The sequence below is a fragment of the Syngnathus scovelli genome, chromosome 7 (genome assembly GCF_024217435.2).
Source record: "Syngnathus scovelli strain Florida chromosome 7, RoL_Ssco_1.2, whole genome shotgun sequence".
Taxonomy (NCBI): domain Eukaryota; kingdom Metazoa; phylum Chordata; class Actinopteri; order Syngnathiformes; family Syngnathidae; genus Syngnathus; species Syngnathus scovelli.
Genome location: NC_090853.1, coordinates 6,686,332 through 6,698,398, shown reverse-complemented (window position 1 = coordinate 6,698,398; position 12,067 = coordinate 6,686,332). Strand labels below are relative to the sequence as shown.

Here is a 12,067-nt window from a genome sequence, read left to right as displayed (position 1 = left end):
GTGGTGTACGGTGAGGAGAGAGAGAACAAGTGTGTGTTGACTTGCCAGACATGATGCTAAATGCTCTGCAGTCATGTTTAGCTTCTTCTATTCTGAAAATAGTCAACACAAAACAGACACCAACAGGCTACATTTTGACCACTTGCCAATTCTAAAATCTAATACAACAGCTGTATCAAAAATGTTTCTTCAAAAACAACACCTAATTTGTTTGACACGTGTTACAAAGATGTTTTCATTTACATAGCGATACTGTGGGTAATTTGTTCAGCAACTGCTATCCAATAATAGACTTTTTGATGTGACACAGTTCGCACAACTTCAACCACAACTACCTGTCAATTATTTTCTATGCAACTTAGTTTATAAAAATATCACATCTGTCAATCAGATGTCAGTGTTACTTAAATTGTAAAGGAATTCTTAGAGAAAATAACGCTCCTCCTTGTCCTAGGCCTCATTAAGCTGAAGAAACGTAGCTCCAAAGCAGCTCTCTATCAAATGCTAGTGCAAATCCAAATTGGGGTCACAATAGGCCTATGGCTTTTTTGTGCAACTCGTCCCACAAATCACAGAGAGTCAAGATGTCATGATGAAGCTCTGAATGTAAATTTGATTTATGTCATAGAAAGGCACAGCAGACAGAGCTCAGTCAACCGTGTGCCAAAAAAAGAAGTCACACATTCCCTTACAGAGCATAAAGATGCCCTGAAAACTATGTGTCAACTTACATGACCGAGAAGTGAAATGCCCTAAATTTCGCTCTGCTTTTTGCTTGCAAGTGCATGTTATTATTAATGCATTATTTAAAAAAAAAATCACAGTCTTTTCCCCCAATTTTCTCCACTGATGTGCTTCCTCTTGCTTTGATGATATAACCAAAACATGAAGGAAGAAAAGTGGGTGAGAGTAGAAACGGAGGAGTTCAGAGGATGCCATTTTCTCTCGGGAGTTTTCATCCCAAAAGGGATCCGGCACTCATCTGAAAGAAATCTTCTCTTAGACTGAACTCCCCTCCCCAAAAAACAGCATATTTGCATATCAGTCATTTATTCTCTCAACAGCACGCGTCAACACGACGATGCACACACGTCTGGCCTCTCATCAAACGACTACACTACGTGCAAGGTATTGCTGTTCACAACTTTGTGGGTCCTCCTGAAACATGTTGATAAAATAAGCAAATAAGCAAAAGGAAGCGGGAGAATAAAGCCAGTCACCCGAGGATTTCTTTGAACTCAGGGATCCAGATACGGTGGCGGAAACAATTGGATGAGCGTGCTGTGGGAGAGATGAAAGGCAGTCAGACTTGTCGATGTAATAAGTGGGATGAGGCCCTTTCATGATTCATACTGAGGCTTCATCTTCCTGCTCAGTCAAGCTCCAAAATATATCTCGCAATTCTTTTTAAACCTTAGCAGAATGTAATTAACTTGCTCCAATGCTTGTGTGCTTCAGTTCCTTTTCACAACACATCTATCAGCCACATCACGCTTTTATTCCCTTTTATTCTTTTTATTTTTTTTTGCAATAAGGAAATATCCCAATGTTTTATGTAAGAGGAAAGAATAGTAAATAGGCCTCAATTCTGGAATGCAGAGCAAAAATCAATTGTTACCAAAAAGATTTTTTTCCGACTGACCACATTGTGTTTCTGCAACTAGCATCTTGTCATTAATAATTAATTGTGAAGCCACACACAAACACAGAATATATCACAAAAAGCCATTGAGATATGTTGAATAGAGTTAACTTCTAGTACCTTAATTGTGATTTACTAGGGTGGCAAAACATTTCCATTGTGAGCCAAAATGCAAAAAACAAGAAAATATTGCACGTGTATAACTTTCTCTTTTTTCTCCATCTTGCTGTACTGCAGAGTAGTTACAGTACATGATAGCCTGCTGTTCTACCATCTCATGTTTCTGAAGTCGTACAGTGTGCATATGCCTTGTGGGGTGGGGGGGCGTCCGCAATAAATAGATTAAAGTGTGCAATGGACCACTAACCACTCCTTCGTCTCTCCAGCGAATGACTCACTTGAAAAAAAAGTTGCAGCTGTCAGGGCTAACTTCAGTTCAGTCTTAATTTTTGCTTGAGTGAAAAAGAAGGGAGGTGTGTGTGCATATGTTTACACCATCAAGGCAAAGACAGCAACAGAACTGAAAAGTGCCACACATCATAACATAAATGTATCAATTTCGATGCAAGTGTGAATGTGAAACAGGCAATGTGTGTGCAAAGGTGTGCTTGCGTCTTAATAGGAGGCCGGCCGGCCGGCACAGTGCTGCTGATAGTTCCATAAAGGAGCCTTTGAATGGCTGGCCTCTGCTAAATTCATAGCAGATGTGAGCGAAAGAATATCCACCCAGGTTGAGTGGCCCTTCACTACGAAGGCAACAGGAGTACAAATCAGGGGAGGCAGATGCATGGCAGACAAGGGCCCACAGTGTATGGCACAAGCATTCACACAAGCTCCAGTGGCGCAATCGGTTAGCGCGCGGTACTTATATGACAGTACATTGTAGAGCAATGCCGAGGTTGTGAGTTCGAACCTCACCTGGAGCAAAATTTTAAGGCAATGTTGCTCAGTCTTTGTCTCCAGACTTGCAGGTTACAGGTTCAATCCTCATCCCTGATGACCATGAAGTGTCCTTGAGCAAGACGCCGAACCCTGAATTGCTCCCACTGGTAGAATATCTTAATTTTGTTGTGAATCAGTTGTACACTGACAATATAGCTCACAGCTATCAAAGTCAAATTGTGCATCAAATTTGTGTCATTACTAGAATTGCAAATTGTCTTCACTTTTAATAATATCTTTTTTTTTCAAATATTTGACCAGTTTTTACTCGTCTGATTTAAAAACGAGTTATTTGTCAGTTTGTTTTGTAGCTTTTACTGTATATAATATGAGGTGCTCATACATTTATTTGGGTTGACAGTCATAATGGCCCTCCGAAAGAAGCTATGACTACAATGTGGCCCACGGAAAAAATCTGTTTGACCCCCCTGATATAGCTCTTTTATTTACTTTTGTTGTGTGTTGATGTAATCGACTTCACATACAGTATATGTATTTTGTTTTTTTTACATAGAGGAAGGCTGGAGGTTTGGCAGCATTGCAAATGTAGATGTAAAAAAAAGTTACTACACTAAGGTCTCATAGACACATTTACTGTACTCGAGCCAATCACAACTGATAGATGGGAGGTTTGGTTTTATTACCTGTGTTGCTATAAACACATTGTACATACAGTCTGCTTTTTTTAGTGTAACATGATAAGGAATTCTATGTGCCAGATCATAAATGTGGGCCTAGTACTTGTATCCAGAGGCAGAACATAACATGAGCTCACTCGTGAACGGCTGCTCTCACCGTGACCACAATGCAATATACAGTATTTTAACACAAGCACAAAATTGTCTCAAGGGCATTCATTTTCTGACATTTAACACCAAGTAGAAAATGATATAATACCAAAATCTTGCAATAAGTTGACAAATGTCGTGTAACCGACATTATGGAGGAAGCAAACATATTCCACGTAGTGAGCACCCGAAGGTACTCCTTGTATCTTATCTTCTGAATTCCTTCCGTCGTTTTTTTTTAATCTGACTCATTTTTCTCTCATAACAACTTTTTTTTCTACAGTCCATGCTCAGATGGAGCTCAGAGGAGAAACGAATCTGGAGGAGGTTGCCTGGCGGGCATCACTTTTCCCTTTTTAATTAAAACCGCACACCCAAATAAATGTTACAAAGTTTCACACCCACTCATATGAAAAGAGCCCGCCAGGGTCTGAAGTTTGCCTTTGCGAGGATAAATATCTAAGTGGCAGCTTTTTCTGTAAGGGAATCTACTCGTCTGTCGTTTTGTCGGATTAGCCGGGGTAAGGAAAACATGAGGATCGCGTTCCGTGCGTTTCCCACTCTCTGGCTGTTCAGCATAAACACCCAAAGCTCTTGGCTGTCCTCACATCCGCCTCCTTCAGCTCCAACGCCACTTTCTTTGGGGCCCGGGGTTCCAGCGTGGGGTTTGTTTTAGTAGCGCAGCCCCACATGAGTGTTTGGTTGTTTTGTGTGTCACGCCGTGTGAGTGTTTGATTATGTTGAGCGTTACATAGTATGTGCGTGCGTGTTAGCAGGGAGGTGAAGGTCGCTCAATCCTTCCTTGCTTTGTCCTCTGGTGCACTGTTTTTTTTTTTTTTTTTTTTGCTTGAAGTACACTGCGGTCCAGAGCACAGGTGTCAAACTCAAGGCCCGGGGGTCAGATACAGCCCACAACATCATTTTATATGGCCCGTAAAGACAAATTATGCACCAAATTCATATGTTGATACTAAAATAACAAAATGTTTTCATTTTTAAAAATTTGAGATATTGCTTGCAATTTTTTTAAATATTTGAAGTTTGTTGTGAAGCCGATACAATTAATTGTCACGTCTTGTCCCCAACTGCTCCACTATGTGTCTGTTGTCCTGGTTTCTGTCTGTGTGCTCGCCCCTCCCCTCCTGTGTGCCCATGATCAGTGTGATTATTCCTACCTGCCTCTCGTTACCTGTCGTGTATATAAGTCCTGTCTGCCCCTCACTCCCTGTCGGATCATTGGTTGTGGTTATTCGGTGTTGGATTTATGTTATGTGTTCATGTCATGATGTCTTTTTGGTTCCTGTTCCTGTCATTGGTAATGTCACCCTGTCTTTTTGTTTCACGTCTTTTTGGTCAGTTTCGTTGTTAGGTTTTGTTAAGTCATGTCAGTTGCCGAGTCTGTTAGTTTGCCTTTTTTGAGTTCACCAATAAACCCTGGTCCAAGCTGCACTTGGTCGTCCTGCTCCATGCTCCACCCGACCGTGACATTAATAAGAGATGTTCATACATTTATTTGGGTTGGCAATTTTAATGGCCCTCCGAAAGAAACTATGACTACGATAAGTTTGACACTGTAGAAAATGGAAGGACTTGTGTCATAACTTTTGAGAAGACACAGGTAGGAAGGACAACAACTTTAATGTAAACTAAAACTTTTGACCTTGGGGAATGCTCACTTTCAGGAAGAACATTCCTCGTTATAAGGGTGCATGGAAAGTGCTAAGTCACATTTGCAATGCAGAGCCTGAGCTGTCACTTCTATTGGGTTTGACGTCATCTTTACATACACCACCTGTAAATATTCACTGGAGAACTACATTTAGTAACCTGTGGCTAAATATAGTCTCCAACAAATGTATTATTCACAGCTTAGTAATAATAATAATAAAAAAAACTTGAACACTGCTGTGTTCTGTTTTTCAGGAAATAATTTGAATTTTAAAACAGGTTGGGACTGTCAGTAATATTCAGCTGCTTGGTTTGGAAATACGACAAAAGAGGAGTGATCGCTACAATAAAGTATCCAGATGAGTCATGTTGGTTTTGGTTCATTCATGAAGTTTATTGAATATATTAAAGAGGAGCGGAGAGCTGCCTGTTACTATCTTTGACATCCAAAGGGGGTGGAAAAAAAAAAACTTCAATGACATGCAATATGATGGAAGAGGAACACATGAGCACTGCATTGGCCTGACTGATCGTGCTTTGAAAACCATTTGTTGCATTACAACACGCTGCCCAGTTGGGTTCTGGTTTGGAGCCTGTTAATAAGCTTTGAGCCGCCAAACATCCGCCTAGGAGCTCTTAATGAGCCTGTAGCCTGGCTAGTAAACAAGGCCAGATGCAAACCCTTAACACAAGCACAGGAAATGTCTCGTGCCGTAACAACAAGGCCGCGTCTGCGTGACGAGGTGCGAACAGGAAGGCTGATCCCTGCAGGTTGGCTCCCCCTGCTTGACTAGAACTTCTTATCCTGAGGGGAAGGGCCGCATGCGGGGCTGCTGTTCCAGGTCTTGCTTTGCGTGCCAATTTTTTTACTGGCCGCCAAGATCATCACAGACTGCTGCCTGTGCTCCTTTTCCACAGCTTACGGTTACACAATATACACAAACCACAGTTTATTCAGTACCGTGTTGGACTTGGTGTGTCAGCTTTGACACGCCACAATAGGAACAATATCTGCCTCCGCGTAGAGTATCTCTCTCGTGCAACAAGGTTTATATTTGACTTGCGAGGGGGCTGAGTTTTTGACAAAAGGTCCAGTGTTTGAGTGTGAGTGGCCCCAGCTGGTTCCTTTTACCACACAGACTGGCTAATGTACAGTGATCAGCCTGAGTCAACAGTCCTGGCCGGAAAAAGAAACTTAATTGATGATGGGAAATTTATGCGCCAAATGTGTTTGAACTGTCCCAAAGTGTCCCATTGAATTTTCTGTCTCATTTGCTCCACTAAACACAAACAACACTGGACAACCTCACTGGTTACTCACAACATGTGCAGACGTTCATTAACAGTTTCATTTGCACGAAGCAAGTTTCAGCCGGCCGTGCAATGAGGCCCCCCATTCTTCTCCACAGCTACCACCTCCATCGCCTATCCCTAATTAGCTCTTAACATCCTTCATGAGAACGCGGGAGCTTATTCAGAACAGACTTTTGTATTGCTAAGACGGAATGTTTGACCAAAATGTGTCTACTGCTTAAGAGAGATATTCATGTAATTTACATCCATGGTATGGAAACAACTTTCAAAGCCAAATGTTTGCACCATTGGCAAAAATATAAATTTACATCTGTTAGACAAGATGACTGTTACCACTGTATGGAACAGCTTAGCTTGCATCAGTAAAAAAATATTATTATTATTATTATTATTATTATTATTATGATTATGATTATTATTATTATTATTATTATTATTATTATTATTATTATTATTATTATTATTATTATTATTATTATTATTATTATTAAAGCAATAAATTATTATTATTATTATTTTTAAGTGTTTGACAGGGGATGGTAGATGGCATATTACTGGTATGGAGAAACTGGGTTGGGATAAAAAATTTGAATAGCCAACTGAATATAAAATGTATTAATTGAAGCGATATTTCATATATTCTTCTTCTACAAGAACACAAACGACACCAAGTTTTCACTCTTGTAACACATTTGAAACTCAAGACTTTTTTAAAAAAAAAACTATTCCTTGTTAAAAGCTCCATTTACTGTCAGCGTTAACAAGACAAGACGATGATTAAAAGCAGTCAAATGGTTTAAAGCGACACGGGAGCCAGCACCAAGTTTGAACGTCGTCTAGAAAGTTCAGGAAGAAAGCCACTCAAACTGAAAGGTAACCAAGTCAAAAAGTGGGGGAAAAAAAGCAGACAAGAACAAAAAGTTAAAAACTCCAAATCAAAGACTGTGCAAGGGAGAATATCAGATCTATGCAGGATTGTGTCTCCTCCGTCAGAACACAGAGCCCACGGGTGAGCCTTTGATGACTGTGTGTGACAAGAGCACATTTTTAGGATGCACTGCAGCTACACTGTGCCAGCAGACGCATTTCACAGACAAGCCAGCCTCAAATCCAAGTGCTTCTGATCCATTTTATTTCCGGCTTACCAACCACTTAAACCGTCCTTCTTAACCGTAAGCTTTACTCCTAAGCCTGAGGTCCATTTCCACATATGTGCAAAACTCGTCGTTGCTATCAACAAATGTAAAAATGTTAAGGTGGGAGTTAATATAGTGTGACCTCCCCTTGCGCTACACTTTAAATTCAGGCATACGCCTCTCTTGGACTAGTACACCAAAAGTCAAATTGATCATTTTAATGTTATTATACCAAACTCATTTTAGTTTGCGGGCCGCATCGTACTTTGTCGTTATGGTTTCTTTCCGTGTCCCCCAAATAAATATACGATTAGAAGAACTTCTAAGAAGTTATGTCTGTGGACTTTCTCCTCATCGTCTGATAATGACTGATATAAAATATACAAGCAATAGCTAACGTTAGCGACCTAGCTCAGGTGCTCATTGAGCATTTTAAAAGCACACATTATAATTCTTGTGAGTGAGGGAAGATCAAGAGCGCGGCTTGCCTGACTGGCTGGGATGGCCCTGGTGGCATCAATGAGTCAAGATGAATGAAGATTGGGATGTGGTGGTGAAGTGATTAATTGTTTAGTCAATCGATGGCATTGAGAAAAAAAAAAGTGATTTTACATGGCCCAAGATGACAAGTTCTAAACGCCCACATCCTGTCCTTTCCCACTCCCACCTTTTAGTGAGCCCCCAAAAGCAGCCCCTTGCATTGCGTTTGTGTTCTTTGTTGATGCTGTTTTTCACATTTTTTTCGTCCTTTTTAACTCCTGCTCCGTCGCTTTTTCTCTGGGGAGACACTCTTTGGAACAAGAGATTAGAGCTGGTGCTGCCTAGCAACTGAATAAAAATGGCAGTAACAAAAGCGGCGCTCTCACTCTCAAATGTCTGACCTACATAATCCCAAAGCTCTGATCATACAACACAACAACATGATGAAAGGCCCGCCGTGATTTAACCCTCAAACAAACATTCGCCGTCGGTGACCCCCCCCATCTTCCCAAAGAGCCACCTCGCTCTCCTGCTGCTCCACACCAAAGCGTGACTCGTGAAATCTTGACGCTGCCTAATTAGAAAGGAAGAAGAGGCAGAGGAGACTTTTTGGAAATGAGATGAATGCATATGTGGGGAGATGGCAGCAGAGTGGCAAAGGAGATTAAGAGTGATCACAGTAAGGCTGTGGGCTTCAGAGAGTAGACTCATGCACGCTTCAGCCACAGGCAAACAGCACAGGGGTGAGGAGAGACGGAGGAAACAGCTTCACTTCTCTGTTTTCTGCTTTCTGATCAAAGGACGTGAGAGAAAAGTATCATTCCGAAAAAAAAATACAATGAATAGATAGAAACACATTTGAAACTTTTTCTTTAGATGCACGTTAAGTTGAACTAAAAGTAGATGCCAGGTGACATTTTCCAAATGCAGGTGCATCTCAATAAATTAGAGTTCAGGCTAAAAAATTGAAACTCATGTTGGTGCACAAAAACTTTGAATTAGCTCAAATTTAGTTATGAAGCAGAATATTTGCACTGAAAAACTTTTTTTTTCTATTTATGCTTTCAAAACAAATAATGAAAATGAATAATGATAGTGACAAGCTAATGGTTTGTCTATTTGATCCAAAGCTAACCAAACCATTTTAAACTTATTGACGTTTTTAGACAGCATATAAAATGAGAAGTCTTCAACCCAAAAGAAGAATTTATATATGAATTTAAACGTGCCACTGCTAATCAGAACACTCGTTCAAAGTCAATCAACAAACTTTCCATATTTGCGGACTTTCGTTACTCCGACGTGACAACCTCTCATACCAACAATTTGATCTCTTGATACTCATTTCAGAAAATCAATGTCAAGCCAAATTCACGCCAGTGTGCTTTCACCCACGATTCACCTCTGAGATGACTGCGTCAGTGTTTGTGTGTGCGGAATGATGGGTCACTGTGTGTGTGTGGCGGGGGGGGGGGGGGGTCTCGGTGTAGCAGCAGTGGCAGACTGGGTGTCTAATTAGAGTCCAGTTGCGTGGTGTGACGAGCTGTGTGAACTCGGGTGTTCTCCGACTAGCACATTTTCATGGTAAGCGTCTCTTTGGGGGCCTGCAGGTTTTCAATGAACTCATTTGCACATCAAAACAGGCCAGGAAAGGGATAGTGCTCAAGGAGGGGGGAAGGACTGCCAGGGGAGGGAGGGCAGGCCAATGAAGGATGCTTTATTTTCTCCCGTTTTTTTTTTTTTCCGGGGGGCAAAGGGATGGCGTCTATGAGGGAGGCACATTGATGCCATAATGATCGACTTTAATCAGACCCATGACCAGCTGCATGGATTTCTCCTGTGCAGACAATAACATGGTGTCAGCAGATAAACTGCTGCGGTGTTTTAAGAATTTTCATAAAAACAAATGTTGCTAATCCTAGTCCAAATAATCTCACGCTGCATTTCTAAGAACATTTTGAAAACTCTTGTGGACAGAATGAAACAATCCCTGATAGATCTACAAGGGAGTGCACCACCTTTTCCGGGAGTTTAACTTTTAGTTTAACTTTTGACCCAGACAAATGAGCTGCCCAGTGCAACTGACGCTGACACTATTAAGCCTCCTGCGTGAGCCAGAGCAAGAGAAGAAAAACAGCGTGGAGTCTTAGCCAAACTAAATGTTTCGATCGAGGCTGAGCTTACTCCTGAAAGTGGACATTATGGGGTGGAGTTTTCTCCAGAATGAGCCTAGTGATGATTGGATGGCTCCTTTCCCAAACTGCAGACCTCAGGTGTGTGTGTATTTGTGTACACTCATGTGTGTGTGTGTGTGTGTGCGTGAGTGAGTGTGTGAGTTTTGAAGGTGTTCCCGGCAGACACGTCTCTGGCGCCAAAGTAGCCGCAGCTCAAACAAACTCTGATTTTGGACTGAACCTTCCTTTTTGCGTCTATCTGAAATGTTGTGCTGTGTGATTTCTCTTCCTTTGGTAAAACGAGAAACTAAATTTAGCTTCTAATGAGCTGGAACGACAGTATGTATGTGCTGATTGAGAGCATATTGGTGGAAAAAGAAACAATAACATCCTGCTTGTCTAATGTTTTAAAGGAGATTAAAGATAGATGGCGCTGTTTCTTTGGAATTATTCACATTTTATGTATTAAATACAAAGCAGTGACTCAATTGTGGAATTAATGTTTATTAAATACACACATGTATCAATCCTTAATTTACCAACTCAGGGTCGGTGGCGATGCATAAAAAACACGTCAACATGTCACTATCAGTCTTCCTGATATAGAATGCCTTGACCTGGGCCTGGCCTACTTTTAGTAGATATCATTTTGGCCCAATAATAATCAATCTTCTATTTACTGAATGACATCATGTCTACAAATGACACTGGTTATTTGTTTACCAATAAGAAGACTAAAAAATAGCGGTAAAAGTTGGAAAAAAAAAGTAAGTTGGAAAAAAAGTCAAGTAAATTTTCCCAAATTTTCCCAAGCATGTAGCACATTTCCAATTTATGTCTTTAGCTGAAAGAAATGAAGAAACTGAGTCCAAAAACAGCAGCTCCAGTCTTATCTGAAGTGCTGGCTGCAGGTGGAACAAGCTGCTTTGTGTCTCACACAGCAAGTGCTCGGCTTCTCCGGGTCATGTCACTGGAGTGTAATCTTGGGACGGAGCACGCGCCCCCGTTCAGGCATCCATGAAGTGGAACATGCGGCTTAAACACCACCAACCGAGTCTCCGGCTGTGAACTCCCTCCAAGCAAAACACCTCTTTTTAATAGTTAAATGTGATCTGCACAGTACCAGAGTCCAAACCGTGAACCACTGTCTGCATTGGCCCGGTAATAAAACACACAAAGGGGAGGATGATCACCCCCCCCTCGCCCCCTCCCATCTTGTTCTGGAGAAAGTAATTGAGGCTAACTCAGGCATGGCACATATCCACAGAACACTGCACCTAGTTGACATGTTTTCTTGATTTATAACTACGAACTTAGAATTCATTAACACATAAACTCCAATGCGCAGCGAACAATCCGTCATACAAGAATGATACTTTAACTTTGCTGGAATGCAAATGCTCCACTCCTGCTTCCAACTTGAAGGCAATGTTCTCAGAATGGCGCTGCACATAAAAATAATGTCCCGGTTATCATGTTTTTCCATGCTATCACTTGACTCCACAAGCATGAAACAATCGGTCTCGCTGCTGTCAATCATGTTTAGTCACTGTTTTACTATGGCTGCAATTCACATTAGTGCTTAAATTGTTGAAGCCCTGTGATGCAAAACTATTTACTCTATTTGACAGCATGTGCGCCAACATGGAGGTGTGTAATAAAATTGGCGTCATTACCGAGATGTTATTTGCAGGACCCAAATTGGGCTATTTTCATCCTGAAAATAATGCCAAGCGTGGCTTTTTCTCATGATTATTTCAATGTGAGAATAAAAGGTGCATTGTTTGGTTTTGTTAGGTCAAATAAAGATAATGTCTTGCAGTTTATGTGGAAATTCAGCCGCTGCCGAGTAGCTTCAGCACAATCGACACGACCGCAAACCACATATAAATACCAATCTTACATCACCTTGCTCAAACCGCA

The 12,067-nt window shown here is 41.1% G+C and overlaps 1 non-coding gene across 1 annotated transcript; it reads left to right on the top strand.

Annotated features, from left to right (window-relative positions):
- Positions 1–2,474: 2,474 nt before the first annotated feature.
- Positions 2,475–2,568, top strand: trnai-uau (transfer RNA isoleucine (anticodon UAU)). The gene is made up of 2 exons: positions 2,475–2,512; positions 2,533–2,568. It is a non-coding gene; the product is annotated as a tRNA-Ile (tRNA).
- The last annotated feature ends 9,499 nt before the right edge of the window (positions 2,569–12,067 follow it).